This window comes from Palaemon carinicauda, chromosome 37, assembly GCF_036898095.1.
Source record: "Palaemon carinicauda isolate YSFRI2023 chromosome 37, ASM3689809v2, whole genome shotgun sequence".
Taxonomy (NCBI): Eukaryota; Metazoa; Arthropoda; class Malacostraca; order Decapoda; family Palaemonidae; genus Palaemon; species Palaemon carinicauda.
In genome coordinates, this window is record NC_090761.1 from 55982968 (window position 1) to 56006009 (window position 23042).

The 23042-nt window shown below is 31.4% G+C and overlaps 1 long non-coding RNA gene across 3 annotated transcripts in view; it reads right to left on the reverse strand.

Moving 5' to 3' along the window:
* Positions 1–19347, reverse strand: part of LOC137629699 (uncharacterized) — a 66042-nt gene extending 46695 nt beyond the window's left edge. The window contains exon 1 of one of the 3 annotated variants that reach the window (XR_011041584.1): positions 19333–19347. This is a non-coding gene — a long non-coding RNA (uncharacterized lncRNA). Of the gene's footprint in view, positions 1–1308; positions 1752–19332 lie in introns of those variants that run through there. The other 2 variants (XR_011041583.1, XR_011041585.1) reach the window with 2 other exon arrangements.
* Positions 19348–23042: the final 3695 nt, after the last annotated feature.

Consider the following 23042-nt stretch of genomic DNA (forward strand, 5'->3'; position numbering starts at 1 on the left):
GCATTGATGGTTCATGAGAGCTAGTAGAAAGTTCAGGCACAACTACTACAGGGGAAGGATTAGGTTCAGGGGCATGGGAGGAGGAAAATTCTAATGATCTAGAGGAACTTCTCACACTATCTCTCTCTAGCTTACGAGAATACTTATCAAACTCTAGCCAGTCGAATTCCGAAAGTACCACGCACTCATCACACCGATCTCCTAATTGGCAGGTTTTACCCCGGCAATTAGAACACACGGTATGTGGGTCGAGAGAGGCCTTTGGAAGACGTTTGTTACAATCCCTAGCATTACATTTACGAAATTTAGGAATTGGAGAAGGGTCAGCCATTTTGAAAAGTCAAAGAAAATCCAAAAACAATCCAAAGTCATCAACAATAAAATCTATCCAAAAAAGAGTTGAAGAGTTTTAATTGAAGATAAAAACACCTGCACTGCGAAAGCTCAAAACCAAAAAGAAGTACTTCACCAAGAATGACGAAAAACTCCAGGTCAACAGCGAGTAATGGAATCAACTTGTCGACAAGACCGACAGAAGAACTGGAGCTGTTTACATGTATATGCGGTATCTGGCCGATAGTTGGCGCTGGTGGGCACACCCGCAACCTTCATGGCGATCGCTCGTGAGTTTTTGTGTTTTTCTGTCCAGCCGTCCGAGACGTCAGCTATTATATATTCACCGGCTAAGTTTAATATTTAAAAATGTAATTTTCATGAAAGCCTCGCTACAAACATGGAATAAAACCTGTAAAATTCAAGAAAGCCAACCTCAAACACTGAATAAAACATGTAAAATTCATAAAAGCCGACCTCAAACACTGAATAAAACCTGTAAAATTCAAGAAAACCAACCTCAAATGCTAAATAAAACCTGTAAAATCCATTAAAGCCGATCTCAAACACTGAATAAAACTTAAAATTCATAAAAGCCAACCTCAAACACTGGATAAAACCTGTAAAATTCATAAAAGTCAACCTCAAATACTGAATAAAACTTGTAAAATCAAGAAAGCCAACCTCAAACACTGAATAAAACCTGTAAAATTCATAAAAGGCACCTCAAACACTGAATAAAACCTGTAAAATTCATAAAAGTCAACCTCAAATACTGAATAAAACTTATAAAACTCATAAAAGTCGACCTCACACTGAATAAAACCTGTAAAATTCATAAAAATAAACCCCAAACACTGAATAAAACCTATATAATTCATAAAAGCCGACCTCAAACACTGAATAAAACCTATAAAATTCATAAAAGCCGACCTCAAACACTGAATAAAACTTATAAAATTCATAAAAACCGACCTCAAATACTGAATTATCATCTTCCCAGCTGGTTCCCATTTTTATATGGGGTCGCCGTTGCGGATGAGCCGTTTCCATCTTTTTCTATTCTGCGCTTCTGCCTCATCAATCCTCTTCTCCTGAAAGTCTCTTCTCACATAGTCCTTCCATCTCTTCCTTGGTCTGCCTCCTCCTCTTCTTCCTTGAACCTCCATCTCCATAGTATGTCTCCCAACGTGGTCCTCATCTCTCATCAGGTGTCCATACCATCTCAGCCTCCCTTCCTGTACTTTGATATTTCCACCACCTTTGTCGACCCCTTATGTAGTCATTTTTTATCCGACCCTCTCTTGTCACCCCAGACATCCACCTAAGCATTCTCATTTCTGCCACATCCATCCATCTTCTCCTCTGTCTTCCTCATGCTTGCTGTTTCCATTCCATACAGCATTGCTGTTCTTACCAATAAAACCTGGAAAAATCATAAAACCCAACCTCAAATACTGAATAAAACCTGTAAAATTCATAAAAACCGACCTCAAACTGAGTAAAATTGTAAAATTCATAAATGCCAAAATCAAACACTGAATAAAACCTGTAAAATTCATAAAAGCCAACCTTAAACACTGAATAAAACATGTAAAATTCATAAAAGCCAACCTCAAACTGAATAAAACTTGTAAAATTCATAAGTCAACCTGAAACTGAATAAAACCTGTAAAATTCATAAAAGTCAACCTCAAACACTGAATAAAACCTGTAAAATTCATAAAAGCCAACTTCAAAATTAATAAAACCTGTAAAATTCATAAAACCACACCTCAAACACCGAATAAAACCTGTAAAATTCATGAAAGCCGACCTCAAACACTGAATAAAACTTGAAATTCATAAAAGCCGACCTCAAACACAATAAAACCTGTAAAATTCATAAAAGCCAACCTCAACCACTGAATAAAACCTGTAAAATTCATAAAAGCCGACCTCAAACAAAATAAAACCTGTAAAATTCATAAAAGCCAACCTCAAACACTGAATAAAACTAGTAAAATTCATAAAAGTCAACCTCAAACACTGAATCAACCCTATAAAATTCATAAAAGGAGACATCAAACACTGAATAAAACATGTAAAATTCATAAAAGCCGACCTCAAATACTGAATAACACCTGTAAAATTCATAAAATCCAACTTCAAAATTAATAAAACCTGTAAAATTCATAAAAGCCGACCTCAAATTCCGAATAAAACTTGTAAAATTCATAAAAGCCGACCTCAAACACTGAATAAAACTTGTAAAATTCATAAAAGCCAACCTCAGATACTGAATAAAACTTAAAATTCATAAAAGCCAACCTCAGATACTGAATAAAACTTGTAAAATTCATAAAAGCCGACCTCAAACACTGAATAAAACCTGTAAAATTCATTGAAGCCAACCTCAAACAATAAAATCTGTAAAATTCACAAAAGCCGACCTCAAATACTGAATAAAACCTGTAAAATTCAAGAAAGCCAAACTCAAACACTGAATAAAACCTGTAAAATTCATGAAAGCCAACCTCAAACACTGAATAAAACCAGTAAAATTCATAAAAGCCAACCTCAAACACTGAATAAAACCAGTAAAATTCATAAAAGCCAACCTCAAACACTGAATAAAACCTGTAAAATTCATAAAAGCCAACCTCAAACACTGAATAAAACCTGTAAAATTCATAAAAGCCAACCTCAAACACTGAATAAAACCTGTAAAATTCATAAAAGCCAACCTCAAACACTGAATAAAACCTGTAAAATTCATAAAAGCTGACCTCAAACACTGGATAAAACCTGTAAAATTCATGAAAGCCAACCACAAACACAATAAAACCTGTAAAATTCATAAAAGCCAACCTCAAACACTAAATAAAACCTTAAAATTCATAAAAACAGACCTCAAATACTGAATAAAACTTGAAATTCATAAACACCAACCTCAAACACTGAATAAAACCTTTAAAGTTCATAAAAGCTAACCTCAAACAGAATAAAACTTGTAAAATTCATAAAAGCCAACCTCAATCACTGAATAAAACCTGTTAGATTAAAAAAAGCTGACCTCAAACACTGAATAACTAAAATTCATAAAAGCCAACCTCAAACACTGAATAACTAAAATTCATAAAAGCCAACCTCAAACACTGAATAACACCTGTAAAATCATAAAAGCTGACCTCAAACACTAAATAAAACCTATAAAATTCAAGAAAGCCAACCTCAAACACTAAATAAACACTGTAAAATTCATAAAAGACTTCAAACACTGAATAAAACCTGTAAAATTCATAAAAGCCGACCTCAAACACTGAATAAAACTTGTAAAATTCATAAAAGCCGACCTCAAACACTGAATAAAACCTGTAAAATTCATAAAAGCCTCGCCACAAACATTCAATAACACCTGTAATATTCAAGAAAGCTAACCTCAAACACTGAATGTAAAAATCAAGAAAGCCAACCTCAAACAATATATAAATCCTGTAAAATTCATGAAAGCCAACCTTAAAACACTGACTTAAACTTAAAATTATTAAAAGTCAACCTCAGACACTGAATAAAACTTGTAAAATTCATAAAAACCGAACTCAAACACTGAAAAAACGTTGAAAATTCAAGAAAGCCAACCTCAAACACTGAATAAAACCTGTAAAATTCATAAAAGCCGACCTCAAACACTGAAAAAAACTAAATTCATAAAAGCCGACCTCAAACGCAATAAAACCTGTAAAATTCAAGAAAGCCAACCTCAAAAACTGAATAAAACTTGTAAAATTCATAAAAACCAACCTCAAACACTGAATAAAACTTAAAATTCATAAAAACAGACTTCAAATACTGAATAAAACTTGAAATTCATAAAAACCAACCTCAAACACTGAATAAAACCTGTAAAGTTCATAAAAGCTAACCTGAATCACAGAATAAAACTTAAAATTCATAAAATCCAACCTCAATCACTGAATAAAACCTGTTAAATTAAAAAAAGCTGACCTCAAACACTGAATAACTAAAATTCATAAACGCCAACCTCAAACACTGAATAACACCTGTAAAATTCATAAAAGCCAACCTGAAACAATGAATAAAACCTGTAAAAATCATAAAAGCCAACCTCAAACACTGAATAAAACTTGTAAAATTCATAAAAGCCAACCTCAAACACTGAATAAAACTTAAAATTCATAAAAGCCAACCTCAAACACTGAATAAAACTAGTAAAATTCATAAAAGTCAACCTCAAACACTGAATAAACCCTATAAAATTCATAAAAGCAGACATCAAACACTGAATAAAACATGTAAAATTCATAAAAGCCTACCTCAAACTGAATAAAACCTGTAAAATTCATAAAAGCGGACCTCAAACACTGAATAAAACCTGTAAAATTCATAAAAGCCGACCTTGAACACTGAATAAAAACTAAAATTCATAAAATCCATCAAACTGAATGAAACCTTAAAATTCATAAAAACAGACTTCAAATACTGAATAAAATCTGTAAAATTCATCAAAGCCGACCTCAAACACTGAATAAAACTTGTAAAATTCATAAAAGTCAACCTCAAACTGAATAAAGCCTGTAAGTCATAAAAAGTCAACCTCACACTGAATAAAACCTGGAAAATCCATAAAACCCAACCTCACACTGAATAAAACCTGTAAAATTCATAAAAGCTGACTTCAAACACTGGATAAAACCTGTAAAATTCATAAAAGCCGACCTCAAACACTGAATAAAACCTTAAAATTCATAAAAACAGACCTCATATACTAAATAGAACTTGAAATTCATAAAAACCAACCTCAAACACTGAATAAAACCTGTAAAGTTCATAAAAGCTAACCTCAATCACAGAATAAAACTTAAAATTCATAAAAGCCAACCTCAATCACTGAATAAAACCTGTTAATTAAAAAAAAGCTGACCTCAAACACTGAATAACTAAAATTCATAAACGCCAACCTCAAACACTGAATAACACCTGTAAAATTCATAAAAGCTGACCTCAAACACTAAATAAAACCTGTAAAATTCATAAAAGCCGACCTCAAAAAACTAAATAAAACCTGTAAGATTCATAAAAGCCAACCTCAAACTGAATAAAATCTAAAATTCATAAAAACAGACCTCAAACACTGAATAAAACCTGCAAAAATTCAAGAAAGCCAACCTCAAGACTGAATAAAACCTGTAAAATTCATAAAGGCCGACCTAAAAACACTGAATAAAACCTGTAAATTTCATAAAAGTCAACCTCAAACTGATTAAAACCTGTAAGATTCATAAAAGTCAACCCCAAACTGAATAAAACCTGTAAAATTCATAAAAGTCACCCTCAAACTCTGAATAAAACCTGTAAAATTCATAAAAGCCGACCTGAAAACACTGAGTAAAACCTGTAAGATTCATAAAAGACAACCTCAAACACTGAATAAAGCCTATGAAATTCAAAAAAGCCGACCTCAATCAATTTAATAAAACTGTATAATTCAAGAAAGCCAACCATAAACACTGAATAAGACCTGTAAAATTCATAAAAGCCGACCTCGAACACTTAATAAAACTAAAATTCAAAAAAGCCGACCTCAAACACTTAATTGAACCAGTAAAATTCATAAAAACCGACCTCAAACACTGAATAAAACTAAAATTCATAAAAGCCGACCTCAAACACTGAACTAAACTTGTGAAATTCATGAAAGCCAACTTCAAACACTGAATTAAACTTGTAAAATTCATAAAAGCCGACCTCAAACACTTAACCAGTAAAATTCATAAAAACAGACCTCAAACACTGAATAAAGGAAATTCATAGAAGCCAACCTCAAACACTGAACAAAACCTGTAAAATACATAAAAGCCAACCTCAAACACTGAATAAAACCTGTAAAATTCAAGAAAGCCAACTTCAAACAGAATAAAACCTGTAAAATTCATAAAAGCAGACCTCAAACTGAATAAAACCTGTATATTCATAAAAGCCGACCTCAAAAACTGAATAAAACCTGTAAAATTCATAAAAGCCGACCTCAAACTGAATAAAACCTGTAAAATTCATAAAAGCCGACCTCAAACTGAATAAAACCTGTAAAAATCAAGCCAACCCCAAACTGAATAAAACCTGTAAAATTCATAAAAGCCAACCTGGAAACACTGAGTAAAACCTGTAAAATTCATAAAAGCCGACCTGAAAACACTGAGTAAAACCTGTAAAATTCATAAAAGCCGACCTGAAAACACTGAGTAAAACCTGTAAAATTCATAAAAGACAACCTCAAACACTGAATAAAACCTGTAAAATTCAAGAGCCAACACTTGAATAATACTGTATAATTCAAGAAAGCCAACCTCAAACACTGAATAAAACCTGTAAAATTTATAAAAACCGACCTCAAACACTGAATAAAACCGGTAAAATTCATGAAAACCGACCTCAAACACTTAATAAAACCGGTAAAATTCATGAAAACCGACCTCAAACTCAGAATAAAACAAATTCATAAAAGCCGACCTCAAACACTGACTAAAACCAGTAAAATTCATAAAAACTACCTCAAACACTGAATAAAACTAAAATTCATAAAAGTCAACCTCAAACTGAATAAAACCTTTAAAAATCCTGAAAGTCAACCTCAAACTCCGAATAATACCTGTAAAATTCATAAAAGCTGACATCAAACACTGAATAAAACTTGTAAAATTCATAAAAGCCGACCTCAAACACTGAATAAAACCTGTAAAATTCATAAAAGCCAACCTCAAATACTGAATAAAACCTGTAAAATTCAAAAGCCAACCTCAAATACTGAATAAAACCTGTAAAATTCATAAAAGCCAACCTCAAACACTGAATAAAACCTGTAAAATTCATAGAAGCCAACCTCAAACACTGAATAAATCAGTAAAATTCATAATAGCCAACCTCAAACACTGAATAAAACCTGTAAAATTCATAAAAGCCAACCTCAAACAATGAATAAAACTAAAATTCATAAAAGCCGACCTCAAACGCTGAACACTAAAATTCATAGAAGCCAACCTCAAACACTGAACAAAACTTGTAAAATTCATAAAAGCCGACCTCAAACACTTAATTAAACCAGTAAAATTCATAAAAACAGACCTCAAACACTGAATAAAGCAAATTCATAGAAGCCAACCTCAAACACTGAACAAAACCTGTAAAATACATAAAAGCCAACCTCAAACACTGAATAAAACCTGTAAAATTCAAGAAAGCCAACTTCAAACACAGAATAAAACCTGTAAAATTCATAAAAGCAGACCTCAAACTGAATAAAACCTGTAAAATTCATAAAAGCCGACCTCAAACTGAATAAAACTTGTAAAAATCAAGCCAACCCCAAACTGAATAAAACCTGTAAAATTCATAAAAGCCAACCTGAAAACACTGAGTAAAACCTGTAAAATTCATAAAAGCCAACCTGAAAACACTGAGTAAAACCTGTAAAATTCATAAAAGCCAACCTGAAAACACTGAGTAAAACCTGTAAAATTCATAAAAGCCGACCTGAAAACACTGAGTAAAACCTGTAAAATTCATAAAAGACAACCTCAAACACTGAATAAAACCTGTAAAATTCAAGAGCCAACACTTGAATAATACTGTATAATTCAAGAAAGCCAACCTCAAACACTGAATAAAACCTGTAAAATTTATAAAAACCGACCTCAAACACTTAATAAAACCGGTAAAATTCATAAAAACCGACCTCAAACTCAGAATAAAACAAATTCATAAAAGCCGACCTCAAACACTGACTAAAACCAGTAAAATTCATAAAAACTACCTCAAACACTGAATAAAACTAAAATTCATAAAAGTCAACCTCAAACTGAATAAAACCTTTAAAAATCCTGAAAGTCAACCTCAAACTCCGAATAATACCTGTAAAATTCATAAAAGCTGACATCAAACACTGAATAAAACTTGTAAAATTCATAAAAGCCGACCTCAAACACTGAATAAAACCTTTAAAATTCATAAAAGCCAACCTCAAATACTGAATAAAACCTGTAAAATTCAAAAGCCAACCTCAAACTGAATAAAACCTGTAAAATTCATAAAAGCCAACCTCAAACACTGAATAAAACCTGTAAAATTCATAGAAGCCATCCTCAAACACTGAATAAAACCTGTGAAATTCATAGAAGCCAACCTCAAACACTGAATAAATCAGTAAAATTCATAATAGCCAACCTCAAACACTGAATAAAACCTGTAAAATTCATAAAAGCCAACCTCAAACAATGAATAAAACTAAAATTCATAAAAGCCGACCTCAAACACTGAACACTAAAATTCATAGAAGCAAACCTCAAACACTGAACAAAACTTGTGAAATTCATGAAAGCCAACTTCAAACACTGAATTAAACTTGTAAAATTCATAAAAGCCGACCTCAAACACTTAATTAAACCAGTAAAATTCATAAAAACAGACCTCAAACACTGAATAAAGCAAATTCATAGAAGCCAACCTCAAACACTGAACAAAACCTGTAAAATACATAAAAGCCAACCTCAAACACTGAATAAAACCTGTAAAATTCAAGAAAGCCAACTTCAAACACAGAATAAAACCTGTAAAATTCATAAAAGCAGACCTCAAACACAGAATAAAACCTGTAAAATTCATAAAAGCAGACCTCAAACTGAATAAAACCTGTATATTCATAAAAGCCGACCTCAAACACTGAATAAAACCTGTAAAATTCATAAAAGCCGACCTCAAACTGAATAAAACCTGTAAAAATCAAGCCAACCCCAAACTGAATAAAACCTGTAAAATTCATAAAAGCCAACCTGAAAACACTGAATAAATCAGTAAAATTCATATTAGGGAACCTCAAACACTGAATAAAACCTGTAAAATTCATAAAAGCCAACCTCAAACAATGAATAAAACTTTTGTAAAATCCATAAAAGTCGACATCAAACAATAAAACCTGTAAAATTCATAAAAGCCGACCTCAAACACTGAATAAAACCTGTAAAATTCATAAAAGCCGACCTCAACCACTGAATAAAACATGTAAAATTGAAGCAAGCCGACCTCAAACACTGAATAAAACCTGTAAAATTGAAGCAAGCCAACCTCAAACACTGAATAAAACCTGTAAAATTCATAAAAGCCGACCTGAAATACTGAATAAAACTTAAAATTCATAAAAGCCGACCTTAAATACTGAATAAAACTTAAAATTCATAAAAGCCGACCTCAAACACTGAATAAAACTTGTAAAATTCATAAAAGCCGACCTCAAACACAAAACCTGTAAAATTCATAAAAGCCAACCTCTAACACTGAATAAAACCTGTAAAATTAATAAAAGCCAACCTCTAACACTGAATAAAACCTGTAAAATTCAAGAAAGCCAACCTCAAACACTGAATAAAACCTGTAAAATTCATAAAAGCCGACCTCAAACACTGAAAAAAACTGTAAATTCATAAAAGCAGACCTCAAACGCAATAAAACCTGTAAAATTCAAGAAAGCCAACCTCAAAAACTGAATAAAACTTGTAAAATTCATAAAAGCCGACCTCAAACACTGAATAAAACCTAAAATTCAAGAAAGCCAACCTCAAAAACTGAATAAAACTTGTAAAATTCATAAAAGCCAACCTGAAACAATGACAAAAACCTGTAAAATTCATAAAAGCCAACCTCAAACACTGAATAAAACTTGTAAAATTCATAAAAGCCAACCTCAAACACTGAATAAAACTTAAAATTCATAAAAGCCAACCTCAAAAACTGAATAAAACTAGTAAAATTCATAAAAGTCAACCTCAAACACTGAATAAACCCTATAAAATTTATAAAAGCAGACATCAAACACTGAATAAAACATGTAAAATTCATAAAAGCCTACCTCAAACTGAATAAAACCTGTAAAATTCATAAAAGCGGACCTCAAACACTGAATAAAACCTGTAAAATTCATAAAAGCCGACCTTAAACACTGAATAAAAACTAAAATTCATAAAATCCATCAAACTGAATAAAACCTTAAAATTCATAAAAACAGACTTCAAATACTGAATAAAATCTGTAAAATTCATGAAAGCCGACCTCAAACACTGAATAAAACCTGTAAAATTCATAAAAGTCAACCTCAAACTGAATAAAGCCTGTAAGAGTCATAAAAAGTCAACCTCAAACTGAATAAAACCTGGAAAATCCATAAAACCCAACCTCACACACTGAATAAAACCTATAAAATTCATAAAAGCTGACTTCAGACACTGGATAAAACCTGTAAAATTCATAAAAGCCGACCTCAAACACAATAAAACCTGTAAAATTAATAAAAGCCAACCTCAAACACTGAATAAAACCTTAAAATTCATAAAAACAGACTTCAAATACTGAATAAAACTTGAAATTCATAAAAACCAACCTCAATCACTGAATAAAACCTGTTAAATTAAAAAAAGCTGACCTCAAACACTGAATAACTAAAATTCATAAATGCCAACCTCAAACACGGAATAACACCTGTAAAATTCATAAAAGCTGACCTCAAACACTAAATAAAACCTGTAAAATTCATAAAAGCTGACCTCAAAACTACATAAAACTTGTAAGATTCATAAAAGTCACCCTCAAACTCTGAATAAAACCTGTAAAATTCATAAAAGCCGACCTGAAAACACTGAGTAAAACCTTTAAGATTCATAAAAAACAACCTCAAACACTGAATAAAGCCTATGAAATTCAAAAAAGCCGACCTCAATCAATTTAATAAAACTGTATAATTCAAGAAAGCCAACCTCAAACACTGAATAAGACATGTAAAATTCATAAAAGCCGACCTCAAACACTTAATAAAACTAAAATTCATAAAAGCCGACCTCAAACACTTAATTGAACCAGTAAAATTCATAAAAACCAACCTCAAACACTGAATAAAACTAAAATTCATAAAAGCCGACCTCAACACTGAACACTAAAATTCATAGAAGACAACCTCAAACACTGAACAAAACCTGTAAAATTCATAAAAGCCACATTCAAACACTGAATAAAACTTGTAAAATTCATAAAAGCCGACCTCAAACACTTAATTAAACCAGTAAAATTCATAAAAACCAACCTCAAACACTGAATAAAACTAAAATTCATAGAAGCCAACCTCAAACACTGAACAAAACCTGTAAAATTCATAAAAGCCAACCTGAATAAAACCTGTAAAATTCAAGAAAGCCAACTTCAAACACTGAATAAAACCTGTAAAATTCATAAAAGCAGACCTCAAACTGAATAAAACCTGTAAAAATCAAGCCAACCCCAAACTGAATAAAACCTGTAAAATTCATAAAAGCCGACCTGAAAACACTGAGTAAAACCTGTAAAATTCATAAAAGCCGACCTGAAAACACTGAGTAAAACCTATGAAATTCATAAAAGACAACCTCAAACACTGAATAAAACCTGTAAAATTCAAGAGCCAACACTTGAATAATACTGGATAATTCAAGACAGCCAACCTCAAACACTGAATAAAACTTGTAAAATTTATAAAAGCCGACCTCAAACACTAAATAAAACCGGTAAAATTGAAGCAAGCCGACCTCAAACACTAAATAAAACCGGTAAAATTGAAGCAAGCCAACCTCAAACACTGAATACCTGTAAAATTCATAAAAGCCGACCTCAAACACTGAATAAAAACTGTAAAATTGAAGCAAGCCAACCTCAAACACTGAATAAAACCTGTGAAATTCATAAAAGCCGACCTGAAATACTGAATAAAACTTGAAATTCATAAAAGCCGACCTGAAATACTGAATAAAACTTAAAATTCATAAAAGCCGACCTGAAATACTGAATAAAACTTAAAATTCATAAAAGCCGACCTCAAACACTGAATAAAACTTGTAAAATTCATAAAAGCCGACCTCAAACACAAAACCTGTAAAATTCATAAAAGCCAACCTCTAACACTGAATAAAACCTGTAAAATTAATAAAAGCCAACCTCAAACACTGAATAAAACCTGTAAAATTCATAAGCCATCCTCAAACACTGAATAAAACCTGTAAAATTCATAAAAGCCGACCTCAGATACTGAATAAAACCTGTAAAATTAATAAAAGCCGACCTCAAACACTGAATAAAACCTGTGAAATTCATAAAAGCCAACCTCAAACACTGAATAAAACTTGTAAAATTCATAATAGACAACTTCAAACACGGAATAAAACCTGTAAAATTCATAAAAGCCAACCTCAAACACTGAATAACACCTGTAAAATTCATAAAAGCCAACCTCAAAATGAATAAAACCTGTAAAATTCATAAAAGCCAAACTCAAACACTGAATAAAACTTGTAAAATTCATAAAAGCCACCCTCAAACACTGAATAAAACTTGTAAAATTCATAAAAGCCACCCTCAAACACTGAATAAAACTTAAAATTCATAAAAGCCAACCTCAGATACTGAATAAAACCTGTAAAATTCATAAAAGCCAACCTCAAAATGAATAAAACCTGTAAAATTCATAAAAGCCAACCTCAAACTGAATAAAACCTGTAAAATTCATAAAAATCAACCTCAAAAAATAAAATCTGTAAAATTCATAGAAGCCGACCTCAAATACTAAATAAAACCTGTAAAATTCATAAAAGCCAACCTCAAATACTGAATAAAACTTTTAAAACTCATAAAAGACAACCTCAAACACTGAATAAAACCTGTAAAATTCATAAAACCCAACCTCAAACACTAAATAAAACATGTAAAATTCATAAAAGCCGACCTCAAACACTGAATAAAACCTGTAAAATTCATGAAAGCCAACCTCAAACACTAAATAAAACATGTAAATTTCATAAAAGCCAACCTGAAACAATGAATAAAACCTGTAAAATTCATAAAAGCTAACCTCAAACACTGAATAAAACTTGTAAAATTCATAAAAGCCAACCTCAAACACTGAATAAAACTTGTAAAATTCATAAAAGCCAACCTCAAACACTGAATAAAACTTAAAATTCATAAAAGCCAACCTCAAACACTGAATAAAACTAGTAAAATTCATAAAAGTCAACCTCAAACACTGAATAAACCCTATAAAATTCATAAGAGCAGACATCAAACACTGAATAAAACATGTAAAATTCATAAAAGCCAACCTCAAACTGAATAAAACTTGTAAAATTCATAAAAGCGGACCTCAAACACTGAATAAAACCAGTAAAATTCATAAAGGCCAACCTCAAACACTGAATAAAACCTGTAAAATTCATAAAAGCGGACCTGAAACACTGAATAAAACCTGTAAAATTCATAAAAGCCGACCTTAAACTGAATAAAAACTAAAATTCATAAAATCCATCAAACTGAATAAAACCTTAAAATTCATAAAAACAGACTTCAAATACTGAATAAAACCTGTAAAATTCATGAAAGCCGACCTCAAACACTGGATAAAACCTGTAAAATTCATAAAAGCAGACCTCAAACACTGAATAAAACCTGTAAAATTCATAAAAGCCGACCTTAAACACTAAATAAAAACTAAAATTCATAAAATCCATCAAACTGAATAAAACCTTAAAATTCATAAAAACAGACTTCAAATACTGAATAAAATCTGTAAAATTCATGAAAGCCGACCTCAAACACTGAATAAAACCTGTAAAATTCATAAAAGTCAACCTCAAACTGAATAAAGCCTGTAAGTCATTAAAAGTCAACCTCAAACTGAATAAAGCCTGTAAGTCATAAAAAGTCAACCTCAAACACTGAATAAAACCTGTAAAATTCATAAAAGTCAACCTCAAACTGAATAAAGCCTGTAAGTCATAAAAAGTCAACCTCAAACACTGAATAAAACCTGTAAAATTCATAAAAGTCAACCTCAAACTGAATAAAGCCTGTAAGTCATTAAAAGTCAACCTCAAACTGAATAAAGCCTGTAAGTCATAAAAAGTCAACCTCAAACACTGAATAAAACCTGGAAAATCCATAAAACCCAACCTCTCACACTGAATAAAACCTGTAAAATTCATAAAAGCTGACTTCAAACACTGAATCAAACCTGTAAAATTCATAAAAGCCGACCTCAAACACTGAATAAAACCTTAAAATTCATAAAAACCAACCTCATACTGAATAAAACTAAATTCATAAAAACCAACCTCAATCACAGAATAAAACTTAAAATTCATAAAAGCCAACCTCAATCACTGAATAAAACCTGTTAAATTAAAAAAAGCTGACCTCAAACACTGAATAACAAATTCAAAAAAGCCAACCTCAAACACTGAATAACACCTGTAAAATTCATAAAAGCTGACCTCAAACACTAAATAAAACCTGTAAAATTCATAAAAGCGGACCTCAAACACTGAATAAAACCTGTAAAATTCATAAAAGCCGACCTTAAACTGAATAAAAACTAAAATTCATAAAATCCATCAAACTGAATAAAACCTTAAAATTCATAAAAACAGACCTCAAACACTGAATAAAACCTGCAAAATTCAAGAAAGCCAACCTCAAGACTGAATAAAACCTGTAAAATTCATAAAGGCCGACCTAAAAACACTGAATAAAACCTGTAAATTTCATAAAAGTCAACCTCAAACTGATTAAAACCTGTAATAATAAAAGTCAACCCCAAACTGAATAAAACCTGTAAAATTCATAAAAGTCACCCTCAAACTCTGAATAAAACCTGTAAAATTCATAAAAGCCGACCTGAAAACACTGAGTAAAACCTGTAAGATTCATAAAAGACAACCTCAAACACTGAATAAAGCCTATGAAATTCAAAAAAGCCGACCTCAAACACTTTAATAAAACTGTATAATTCAAGAAAGCCAACCTCAAACACTGAATAAGACCTGTAAAATTCATAAAAGCCGACCTCAAACACTTAATTGAACCAGTAAAATTCATAAAAACCGACCTCAAACACTTAATTGAACCAGTAAAATTCATAAAAGCCGACCTCAAACACTGAACACAAAAATTCATAGAAGCCAACCTCAAACACTGAAAAAAACCTGTGAAATTCATAAAAGCCAACTTCAAACTGAATAAAACTTGTAAAATTCATAAAAGCCGACCTCGAACACTTAATTAAACCAGTAAAATTCATAAAAACCGACCTCAAACACTGAATAAAACTAAAATTCATAGAAGCCAACCTCAAACACTGAACAAAACCTGTAAAATTCCTAAAAGCCAACCTCAAACACTGAATAAAACCTGTAAAATTCAAGAAAGCCAACTTCAAACAGAATAAAACCTGTAATATTCATAAAAGCAGACCTCAAACTGAATAAAACCTGTATATTCATAAAAGCCGACCTCAAACACTGAATAAAACCTGTAAAATTCATAAAAGCCGACCTCAAACTGAATAAAACCTGTAAAAATCAAGCCAAACCCAAACTGAATAAAACCTGTAAAATTCATAAAAGCCGACCTGAAAACACTGAGTAAAACCTGTAAAATTCATAAAAGACAACCTCAAACACTTTATAAAACCTGTAAAATTCAAGAGCCAACACTTGAATAATACTGTATAATTCAAGAGCCAACCTCAAACACTGAATAAAACCTGTAAAATTTTTAAAAGCCGACCTCAAACACTTAATCAAACCGGTAAAATTCATAAAAAACCGACCTCAAACTCAGAATAAAACAAATTCATAAAAGCCGACCTCAAACACTGAATAAAACCAGTAAAATTCATAAAAACTACCTCAAACACTGAATAAAACAAATTCATAAAAGTCAACCTCAAACTGAATAAAACCTTTAAAAATCCTGAAAGTCAACCTCAAACTCCGAATAATACCTGTAAAATTCATAAAAGCTGACATCAAACACTGAATAAAACTTGTAAAATTAATAAAAGCCGACCTCAAACACTGAATAAAACCTGTAAAATTCATAAAAGCCAACCTCAAATACTGAATAAAACCTGTAAAATTCATAAAAGCCAACCTCAAACACTGAATAAAACCTGTAAAATTCATAGAAGCCAACCTCAAACACTGAATAAATCAGTAAAATTCATAAAAGCCTACCTCAAACAATGAATAAAACTTGTAAAATCCATAAAAGTCGACCTCAAACAATAAAACCTGTAAAATTCATAAAAGCCGACCTCAAACACTGAATAAAACCTGTAAAATTCATAAAAGCCGACCTCAAACACTGAATAAAACCTGTAAAATTGAAGCAAGCCGACCTCAAACACTGAATAAAACCCGTAAAATTGAAGCAAGCCAACCTCAAACACTGAATAAAACCTGTAAAATTCATAAAAGCCGACCTCAAACACTGAATAAAAACTGTAAAATTGAAGCAAGCCAACCTCAAACACTGAATAAAACCTGTGAAATTCATAAAAGCCGACCTGAAATACTGAATAAAACCTAAAATTCATAAAAGCCGACCTGAAATACTGAATAAAACGTAAAATTCATAAAAGCCGACCTGAAATACTGAATAAAACTTAAAATTCATAAAAGCCGACCTCAAACACTGAATAAAACCAGTAAAATTCATAAAAACTACCTCAAACACTGAATAAAACTAAAATTCATAAAAGCCTGTTGTGAAAAATTTGGGTGTACTGATACTGTAATTTGTCAATGAAGGACCAAATTGTGAACACAGTGAATGTGTAACTATCACCTGAGAAACATAGCATTTATTAGAAAATATTTAACAGGGCAGTACAAAAATTTTAGTGGTGAGTCATGTAATATCAAGGCTTGATTATTGCAATTCTCTGTACTACAAATTGCCCAATACACTACTAAGGAAGCTTCAAAATGTGCAAAACCGGGCGGCTAGACTGATAAAAGGCATTAAATTTCGGGAGAGAATAACTCCTGCACTGATCGATCTACATTGGTTACCTGTTAAGGCTAGGATTGAATTTAAAATTTGCTTGTTGACTCACAAAGCACTTACAGGTGATAAGCCTAAATATCTTCGTGATTGCTTGATCCCCTACCCTGAAGCTACCAGCGCCACTGTAAGAGTTAGATATGCAGATGACCCACATAGACTATTCGAAATTAGTGTGAATCATGCAATAGGAGGAAGAACGTTCAGTTATGCTGCACCGAGACTCTTTAACGACCTTCCACTCTATGTCAAGAATAGCACAAATGTGGCTGCCTTCAAGAAAAACCTGAAGACTTATCTTTTTAGAAAGTGTTATAATAGTGACCTGAAAACTATTAAGCCGGAATACAAATGCTAGCGAAATAACTGATAACGATACAGAGCAAAATATTAACTGGAAAGGAATTATTTTTTTCATACACCAAGGCCCGCCTGAACAGACCTTTAGTGTTTGATGGAGGGCGAGAAATAAACCTCTAAAAGTAAAAATAAAAGTAAAGCCAACCTCAAACACTGAATAAAACCTGTAAAATTCATAAAAGCCGACCTCAAACACAAAACCTGTAAAATTCATAAAAGCCAACCTCAAACACTGAATAAAACTTGTAAAATTCATAAAAGCCGACCTCAAACACAAAACCTGTAAAATTCATAAAAACAAACCTCAAACACTGAATAAAACCTGTAAAATTCATAAAAGCCAACCTCAAACACTGAATAAAACCTGTAAAATTCATAAAAGCCAACCTCAAACACTGAATAAAACCTGTAAAATTCATAAAAGCCAACCTCAAACACTGAATAATACCTGTAAAATTCATAAAAGCCAACCTCAAACACTGAATAAAACCTGTAAAATTCATAAAAGCCAACCTCAAACACTTGAATAAAACCTGTAAAATTCATAAAAGCCAACCTCAAACACTGAATAAAACCTGTAAAATTCATAAGAGCCAACCTCAAACACAATAAAACCTATAAAATTAATAAAAGCCAACCTCAAACACTGAATAAAACCTGTAAAATTCATAAAAGCCAACCTCAAACACTGAATAAAACCTGTAAAATTCATAAAAGCCAACCTCAAACACTAAATAAAACCTGTAAAATTCATAAAAGCCAACCTCAAACACTGAATAACACCTGTAAAATTCATAAAAGCCAACCTCAAAATGAATAAAACTTGTAAAATTCATAAAAGCCAACCTCAAACACTGAATAAAACCTGTAAAATTCATAAAAGCCGACCTCAAACACTGAATAAAACTTAAAATTCATAAAAGCCAACCTCAGATACTGAATAAAACCTGTAAAATTCATAAAAGCCAACCTCAAAATGAATAAAACCTGTAAAATTCATAAAAGCCCACCTCAAACTGAATAAAACCTGTAAAATTCATAAAAATCAACCTCAAACAATAAAATCTGTAAAATTCATAGAAGCCGACCTCAAATACTAAATAAAACCTGTAAAATTCATAAAAGCCAACCTCAAATACTGAATAAAACTTTTAAAACTCATAAAAGCCAACCTCAAACACTGAATAAAACCTGTAAAATTCATAAAACCCAACCTCAAACACTAAATAAAACATGTAAAATTCATAAAAGCCGACCTCAAACGCTGAATAAAACCTGTAAAATTCTCAAAAGACTATCTCAACCTTTAAAAGTTCACAATAACTGACCTCAAAAAATTAAAAAAGTTTACAAAAGCCTACTGCATATTGAAATTAAATAACTTAAATCTTGCAATAACCTACCTCCAATTGACAAAAGAACCTACAAAAGCCAATCTCAAACGAAATGATTTAAAACTAAGGCCTACCTTAAGGGAAAACAAAAATCACGAAACCCTACTTTTGAACAAATTAATCTTAATAGCCTACCTATAACTTTAATAAAATCATTAGAAATAGGCTATCACTATAGCCTAACAAACTAAAAAGCTTAAAATTCAGTAAAGGCCTACTTAAAAACAAATTGGAGAAAACTCAAATTCACAATGCCTTATTTTCAATTGAAAAATATAAAACCGAATTACACTAAAACCTACATAAATTAAAAATTAAAATTCACTAAAAACCTAACCCAAAATTAAAAGGTTAACTTGAAATTCACAAAAGCCCACATTGTATTAAATAAAACCTGTAAAAATCACAAAACACATCAAATAAAAACGCTCCGGCCTCCTCTGTCACGGGATTGGAAATAAAATTTCTTAAAACGCCATTAAAATCAACAGATTATACAAAATACATACCTTCAAAATTCAACGCATTGCGAAGAGATCCAACACGCACCCAATGACAGCAGAAGCTAAACTGACAGCTAACACCTTGACTTGAAAAGTCAGTTTTCAGTTCTTTCCACCGACCAGTTTTCGGCCAATCACAAACGTCCGAATCATTTGCTTCTAACAAAGAGCGGAATAACGATTCCTGATTGGCTGAGGGAAAACTAAGTACATATACCTCGGCGAATGTAATTACTAATTACACTGCCAGCAGTTATAACGTAAGGATAACAGGTAGCTTGTTATACAGTTACCCCCGATTTCATACAATTTATCATCGCCGAGAATAAAATCCTTTTCAACATAATTTATCCAAGTTCTTATTAATCTTATAATTTCTATTAGCAAATTATACACTTACATACCTGATTATTTAAAACAGAATATTTTTTTCATACATAATAAATCAGTATAATGCACATATTAAGCTACAAGTGTTGTATAGGAATAAAATACTGATTTACATTTGGGCTGTAGATATAAGGTTTACTAAATGTATTTGGAAATATATATTTTCACGGATGTGCATTAGTCTAAAATAGATTATTACCATTGTCTGTGGTTAAGAAAGTTCTTACGATATTGGCACTTGTTATCTCTTTGGTACACACACACACACACACACACACACACACACACACACACACACACACACACACACACACACACACATATATATATATATATATATATATATATATATATATATATATATATATATATATATATGAAACATAAGGGTTTAAAATTTTATCTTTGTTCATATTACATACAGGTAACCTATATGAAATAGAATTGATTTAATGAAACTGAAAAATATATATTTATGTATTTAAGTTCTAAAGAATGATTACACTGGTCACCTTTTGTATTCAAAATTTCATATCGTTACTTGGTAGTTGATGTAGTATCACCATACTACATACATTATTATTATTATTATTATTATTATTATTATTATTATTATTATCAGCTAAGCTACAACCCTAGTTGGAAAAGGAGAATGCTATAATAGCTTATTAGGCCCAAGGGCTCCAACAGGGAAAAATAGCTCAGCGACGAAAGGAAATAATGAAATAAATAAACTATATGAGACGTTAAGAATAATTTAAAATAAAGTATTTTAAGAAAAGTAACATTAAAACAGATCTTTTACATATAAAATATAAAACGACTTATGTCACCCTACTCAACATAAAAACATTTGTTGCAAGTTTGAACTTTTGAATCAACATTCGATTCCAATAACGGACAATTTTCTTCAATAAGTGTTATATCATTTCGCGTTGCAATATCAGAAAGTTCTTTACTATTGAAAGTAAGACATTTCACATTCCAAGAACCTATACGTGTTACGTTAATTGTAATGGATTAAAAACATTGAGAAATGTGGGACATTATTTATTCCATTTATAACTGATAAAAAATGTATATTTCATCTTGCTATTGAAATGACAAAATGCTGTTTTTAAAGCTTTTAAAAGCGACCGAATACAAAATCACAAATGTTTTTAAAACATTGATTATACCAAAAAAACAATACCACTGCATTCTAGAGAGAGAGAGAGAGAGAGAGAGAGAGAGAGAGAGAGAGAGAGAGAGAGAGAGAGAGAGAGAGAGAGAGAGAGAGAGAGAGAGAGAGAGATAATAAGCCAGACTATTCGGTGTATGTGTAGGGAAAAAGAATAATATCTTAAGAACAATTAGAACTGTAAGTGATTCAGCCGACAATATGATAACAAGCACCATTCTATTTGCATAGATAAGGTAATTATACGTATATTATGATTAAGAGCCATTCCTAATATAGCCAAAATTCTATAGATTTATTTTAATTGTGCGTCCTTTCACAGGGCACAATATATGAGATTCATACCATACCTTTTGGTAATTCGGAGTTGATAACGACACTTTGGCATATTTATGAAGACTTCACTTTATACAGTAGTGCGAGACAAATCCTCTCCATACGTAACTTTAAAATAATTAATATAGAAATACCGAGTATTCTAGTACATTCAACTGTTTTTAATTAAAGGCGAAATTTCTATAGACCTATACTGCCATCTCCTATAACCGTTCGTGATAGTGATGCAGAATAGTTTCTCCATTATTGTGTACCTGTTGCATTTTCAAATAATCGCAGTTATTTAATACTATCACAGACTCTTTAGCTGTGGCAAGCAGCTCTTCTAGGAGGACACTCCAAAATCAAACCATTGTTCTCTGTGGGTAGTGCCATAACCTTCGTATCATGGTCTTCCACTGTCTTGGGTTAGAGTTCTCTTGCTTAGGGGTAGCCTACACTCGAGCACACTATTCTATCTAATTTCTCTTCCTCTTGTTTTGTTAAAGATATTTATAGTTTATATAGGAAATACTTATTTCAATGTTGTTACTGTTCTCAAAAAAAATTATTTTTACTTGTTTCCTTTCCTCACTAGGTTATTTTCCCTGTTGGGGCCCCTGGCCTTATAGAATCCTGCTTTTCCAACTAGGGTTGTAGCTTAGCAAGTAATAATAATAATAATAATAATAATAATAACAACTGCTCCATCTGTTGACACAAACGCAGATGTATCATTAGCATATTATTATTATTATTATTATTATTATTATTATTATTATTATTATTATTACGAGCCAAGCTACAACCCTAGTTGGAAAAGCAAGCTGCTATAACATTAGATGACTAGGCCGGCTTACTTATTATTTTCAATTACCCGTCGAATGGTTCACGACTTGCCTTGTCCATATTATGAGAAAAAAATGGTTTGTCTAGTTTCTCCATCACCCTAAAAACAAATTAATGGTTTTAAATTACGACAAAGGCCTTAAGACTAGTTTAATCCCTATTCATTATTTTCTTTTGAATAAAATATTACGAATATAAAATGATCATGCTAATATGGAATGTTTCTTTGCCTAAATTTTAACCCTACATACACTCTTTTACAATTCACTACTCTCTATGAGAAAGCGTGATATTTCTTAAATAATAATAATAATAATAATAATAATAATAATAATAATAATAATAATAATAATAATAATAATAATTCAGTAATGACCTAAGACACTTAAGAATAGAATTGTCCATATATAAGGGTAGGCTAAGGGCTGGGGAATATATTTACTTGAAATTAATTCCATTCGTTTAACTTACTATGATGAATTGATATAGTTAGGAATTTCCGTACATGGGAAACAACCAGTTTTCTATAAATTATTCAAAATATTGTCTGAGGCTATATGGCAAATGCGGTCGTGAGAATCTTACCGGTTTCAAGAAAAAAAAAACTTATATCAAACCCAAGAGATATAAAGACAGCATAAATAACAAAACAACCTATCTCAAGCCTAGTCAATCAGCCTTCTTACGAAAAGGACCTATTTAAAAATTGGAAACACGCAAGACAGAAAAAAAAGGATAATAGACCGGGTTACGTTTTAAATAGGCATATTCTTTTTAAATAGGCCTATTCTTCTCCTTGATTGCATAAAG